The sequence below is a fragment of the Rhinoraja longicauda genome, chromosome 14 (assembly GCF_053455715.1).
Source record: "Rhinoraja longicauda isolate Sanriku21f chromosome 14, sRhiLon1.1, whole genome shotgun sequence".
NCBI classification, from domain to species: domain Eukaryota; kingdom Metazoa; phylum Chordata; class Chondrichthyes; order Rajiformes; family Arhynchobatidae; genus Rhinoraja; species Rhinoraja longicauda.
This window is the reverse complement of record NC_135966.1, coordinates 40,781,352-40,787,351: the sequence shown is the minus strand read 5'-3', so window position 1 is coordinate 40,787,351 and position 6,000 is coordinate 40,781,352. Positions and strand designations below refer to the sequence as shown.

The following is a 6,000-nucleotide window of genomic DNA, read 5'->3' as shown; positions in this document are numbered from 1 at the left end:
AGGATGAATGAATAGAAGTCATGTGGTTGGATTTTGCCAACAACCAATTGTAATGAGAGGATCAAATCACTAGATGGCAACAGAATATAATGGAAGTGTCCAAATTCAACTGAGCAAAGGCATAAACAGCGATAAATCAGTGGGAAACTGAGGAATATTGTGACCATCTATGGGGATACATTTTGTAAACATTTGCTATCTTAGGCCTTTTGTTCTGTTACTGGCTTTTAATATGCAAGGTCAACTTCCAACAATAATTTGAATTGATTTATATTTATATTATAACTAGAAGGAGGCCATTTTGGCTCATTGAATCCATGCTGCATTGTAGTGCAATGCTATCCCCTCACTAATTTGTTTCCTGTTCTCCCTACATTCTCATCAGTTCTCCCCAAATTCTTCCCCCCATTTACACTGGGGGGCAAGTGACAGTGGCTAATTAACCTGGCTAAAACAACCCCAAAACTTGCAACAGGGGGTATTATTGGGCTGAATTTGATATTGAGTTAATTTGATATTGAGATATTAGAGTAGGAGCCCAAAAGCTTGGTCAAAAGGATAGATTTAAAGTACAATGGGATTGTAGCAAGCTCATGTGGTTGGATTCGTGAATCATATTCATAGAACTTAAAAACAAACAAAATAAAGCTAAATAATTGGATTGCGGTCTTAATGTTATCCCAAATCCTCTACTATTCCAAATAATTTCTGTTAGAAAAATTATAAGTTTGAAAAATGTAACTTTTTAAAGATTATTGTTAGCTGTAATTTCTGGTTCACTGCTATTTTAAGATTATTGGCATCTGTAATTTCTGATTTAGTGCTTCCTTAGGGGAGCATTACTACATAGCCAACCCATTAGTCTGTGGCTTTTGTGAAATAATTGAGTTCCTAAATGATATTGCAGGTTATATTCAATGCAGCGTGCAAGATATAGATTTTATTGTGTACACTGTCTTAAAAATCCAGATGTACATGAGTTGGTCTGCAATATCCTTCACGGTTGCAACCTGGGAATTAGATCCAAAAATATGCCCTTTTTTTCAGTGTTAAGTTAAACTTGTTTCCTGGAAATGTCACGAGAATATGTCTGAATGCAGAGTGATTGTAAAGCAAAGTCAATAATGGATGTCCCAGGAAATGGTGTTCTTGCACTGTGTATTATCTATGAAAAAGACAATTAAAACTCCAACCGTCAGAGGGATCGAGAGCAGGCTCTGCCTCAAAAAGGCAGTCAATATCTTCAAAGACCCTCACCACACTGGTCATGGCTCATCTCACTATTGCCATCAGGAAGAAATTACAGGAGCTTGAAAACCGTGACCACCAGGCTCAATAATAACTTCTTTCCACCAACCATTCGGCTCTTCAACATTGAACAACACCAACCACTCCCTCAATAACTATGATCATCCATGGATAGCGTTTGTGTTACAGTACAGACTACGATTTTGCACTATTATGGTTTTATGACGTTATCTTTGTTCATTTTTTATATTATATAATCATTTTTTTGTGTATTGCATTAATGGTCCAGTTAAGCTGCAAAAAGTAAAAAAATTGTTGTTAGGTTGCCGGTATATATAAAAATTAAACACTTTTGACTAACGACTCTTCAGTGAAAGGGAGGATAAATGTATCCACTGGAGCCCTATCAGTTGGCCACATTTGTTTGTGGCTGCCTCAAACTGTACACAGAATCTAACTATAGAAACACCAAGTGTCACTATGTGCTAAGGTCCTACCCAATTCAGTTTAGCCTGGGGATATTGTTGCATCAGAAGATTAAGGAGATTTGGGATGTCAAAGAGGATTCTCTTGAACTTCTACAGATGTACAGTAGAGAGCATATTGACTGGTTGCATCACGGCCTGGTTCAGCAACTTGAACGTTAAGGAGCAGAAAAGACTGCAAAAAGTTGTGAACACTGCCCAGTCCATCACCGGCTCTGACCTCCCCACCATCGAAAGGATTTATCAGAGTCGCTGCCTCATCAGAGACCCACACCACCCTGGCCACACACTCATTTCACCACTGCCATCGGGAAGAAGGTACAGGAGCCTGAAAACTGTAACATCCAGGTTCAGGAACAGCTTCTTCCCTACAGCCATTAGGTTATTAAACACAACAATAGATTATTATTATTATTATTATTATTATTATTATTATTATTATTATTATTATTATTATTATTATTATTATTATTATTATTATTATTATTATTATTATTATTATTATTATTATTATTATTATTATTATTATTATTATTATCATTATTATTATTATTATTATTATTATTATTATTATTGTTGTTGTTGTTGTTGTTGTTGTTGTTGTTGTTGTTGATGTTGTTGTTGTTGTTGTTATTATTGTTGTTATTATTTACAGTGTACTAAGTTTACATATTCTGTTGTGCTGCAGCAAGTACGAATTTCATTGTTCTATCTGGGACATATGACAATAAAGTACTCTTGACTCTTGACTCTTGATAATGTTCCATGCAATTGGACCTTGGACATTACCGAGGCCACATTCAGAGTATTGTGTTCAGTTTCAGTCACCCTGTTATCGGAAAGATGGTGTTAAGCTGGAAAGAGTGCAGAGAAGATTTAAGAGGATGTTACTGTGATTCGGGGGCCTGAGCTATAGGGCGAGGTTGAGCAGGCTGGGACTTTGCTCCTTGGAGCACATGAGTGATAGAGGTGTATATGATCATGAGTGGAATAGATAGGATGAATGTACAGACTCTTTTACCCAAAGTAGGGGAATCAAGAACCAGAGGACATAGGTTTAAGGTGAGTAGGTAAACAATTAATAGGAACCTGAGGGGTAACTTCTTTACACAAAGAATTGTAGGTATATGGAGCGAGCTGCCAGAGGGGGCAGTTGAGGCAAGTACTATCACATTGTTAAGAAACATTTAGACAGGTACATACTTAAGATAGGTTTAGAAGGATATGAACCAAACATAGGCAGGTGGAACTAATGTAGATGGGGCATGTTGGTCGGCGTGGGCAAGTTGGGCCGAAGGGCTTGTTTCCACGCTGCATGACTCTATGGCTATGAGGTGCAACAATCCTTATCAAGATTCATCCTGAGCAGCTGTGCCTCAAAGTACTTTACAAAGTTTTCCCAGAGATATATACCAAGATTAACACCAGTCACTGCTGGAAGATCATCATCTCAGTGAAGGTCTGCCTGAACATTCAGTCTAAGGAGATGTCCACAAGTGAATGCTGTTTATCAGCATGTTCCAGGGTACAGATGTTCATGCCGAGGGATGGATGAAGCTTGGTGCAGCCACTGCACATGCTTTATGGGGAAGGACCACAGCCTAAGATTCCACTGGGCACTGAGGAAGTGAACCCAGTGTAACAGCCTCTCCAAGGCTTTATACAAGCATTGTTTATGCATGAAACATGAATGGCATTGATGCGTTGTGGTTGATGGCTAAATGGACATAGAGAAAGACATATAAGAAAATAACTGCAGATGCTGGTACAAATCGATTTATTCACAAAATGCTGGAGTAACTCAGCAGGTCAGGCAGCATCTCGGGAGAGAAGGAATGGGTGACGTTTCGGGTCGAGACCCTTCTTCAGACTGAGAAAGACATGTCCCTTCTGCATTTATTAATTATGTTATAAATAAAGTATATATTTCAAAGAAATATCAGTCTCATCAGCTTTAAAACGGTGTCATGGGTGCTTGGAGGTGACATGCAGATCATTTTTGCTTTGGCAAACATTTCAAATTTAATTTGTAATTTGGACATGAGTTAGTATGTCTTACTGTCTCTGTTTGGATGTGACTGGGTAGGTTGATGCTAAGGATTCATTATTGGCTCTGTAGTTCTGTAGTATGAGGTCATTATTTCAAGAAGTTGTTTCATCTAAAGCAAAAGACAAAGTGATAGAGGAACTCAGCAACTTTGGAAGGAAATGGACAGACGATGTTTCAGGGTCAGGATCCTTCTTCAGAAACATAGTCTGTCCAATTCCCTCCACAGATGCTGCCTGGCCTGCAGAGTTTCTCCAGCAATTTGTTTTTTGCTCACGATTCTTGCATCTGCAGTCTCGAGTGCCTCCTCTTTGTTTCATTTAAAGTCTCTTTCCCAAGACTCTGAAGTTCAGCAACACAGCTGGCCACAAGAAAACATTTGGGAGAATTCTGGGCGAATATAATTTCTGAAACCCATACACAAGTCTGAGCAACCAACGAGGGCAGGTTAACCTCTTCCAGCAGAAGGATCAACAGACAAACCAGAGAATTCGGAAATTCTGTCTGTAGGTTCACACAAATAAAGTTACTTAAACTGTGAATATTGATCCGGGAGCCTGCAATCAGCACCAAATCCCCACAACTCGGAGAATAAGTAGGGAGAAAGTGTAAAGCCTGAATGTTTTTACTGGGAATAACAGTTCAAGTTGAGCACGCTAGCTCCAATTCTTTTTTTTTTAAACTATCGTTGCCACAGTGTGAACCTTATTTGATTCCAGCACCAACATTTTACTGTTATATCAAGAAAGCCTAACCGGAACGCGACGGACTCAGAGGTTAAAAAGCATTTGCCAGCTATTGACGTGTCTGTTGTTTGTTGCACTGCGTCGTCCAGCCCTAACCTTGCAGTCTCGCCAGGACAGTCAGCTGAAGGATTAGAAATCTGACTGGTTACCGGCTCAGGCAGTGGAGTTAGTGGAGCTCAACGGCAGGCAGATCCTGCACTCTGAGGCCTTTCGTGCTGACTCTGTGTGTGTGTGTGTGCTGCCGACTGCCCTTCCCACCACATTGCCTAGGTACCCGGATTCCTTGAAAGGTAAGGAAGCACTTCAATAAATATTTTCGGCAGTGCCAGGATGACACTGAACTGCACATTTAATGGTGTCAGGATGACATGCGATTTTGCAGGCCGACACAGATTAGATTTCAGCCATCAGTGGAATAAACCTGCTCACTCCTGCGTGTTTAAAATGGTTTATTTAAGAAAGATAAAATGCAGATAGAGAGACTATTTTTTTCTCTGAAAGAGATAAAGCTCTATTCCAATATGTACATTTGCTCTCGATGCCACTGACCTATAATTTAACTGTTGCATTGCTCTGGAACCTTGCATTTTAAACTGCCTCCCTCGTTATTTTTACAACACCGAGCTTCCTGTCGAAAATCTTTATTTTAGAGATTCAGCATGGAAACAGGCCTTGTGGCCTTCCTGAGTCCATGCTGACCACCGGTCTCCTGTTCACACGAGTTCTATGTCAACTCACCCACTCCCTACGCACTAAGGGTGATTTATGGATGCCAATTAACCTACAGACCCACACGACTTTGTGGTGTGGGAGGAAACCGGATCACCCGGAGAAAACCCACACAGTCACAGGGAGAATGTGCAAACTCCACACAGTCAGCACCCCAGGTCAGGATCGAACCTGGGTCTCTGGTGCTGTAAGGTAGCTGATCCACCAGCTGTTGCACCCAGCCACTTACCTTTTCCACAATAAAAGAGATCATGAGTCTGGTAAAAAGTAAAGAATAAATGTAGTACAAAATTCAGAGTTGCAGTCAGTTTTGGAATGTCCAGCTGGGGTCTGACTAACCACAATTCACTTGAAATATTTTGATCCATATATGATAAAATGTGGATGTATTTTTTAGAAGCTGAAAGGGACGTTGTTAAAATTCTCACTCGTATCCAAGATTAATACAGGAAGATTTTCACTCTCCAGGTCTCGACCCAAAATGTCCCCCATTCCTTCTCTCCAGAGATGCTGCCTGTCCCGCTGAGGTACTCCAGCTTTTTGTGTCTATCTTCGGTTTAAACCAGCATCTGCAGTTCCTTGTTACACAATACTTTTTTACCTTTTTTTCCACCCGATATTGTAGTTCCCTATTGTTCCAGTGATAGGCGGTGGTCGTGGTTTCTGGGTCCATTAAGAAAATGGTGGCCTGGAGGCAATATTGTGGAGCTAAGTACCAAATCCAAGGTTAAATGATACTAGCTGT

The 6,000-nt window shown here is 40.2% G+C and overlaps 1 protein-coding gene across 1 annotated transcript in view; it reads left to right on the top strand.

Moving 5' to 3' along the window:
• Positions 1-4,628: 4,628 nt before the first annotated feature.
• LOC144599930 (fibroblast growth factor 1-like) overlaps positions 4,629-6,000 on the top strand; it is a 43,684-nt gene continuing 42,312 nt past the window's right edge. The window contains exon 1 of the mRNA XM_078411195.1: positions 4,629-4,816. The gene's annotated coding sequence lies outside the window, so the exon portion shown is untranslated. The remainder of the gene's footprint in view (positions 4,817-6,000) is intronic.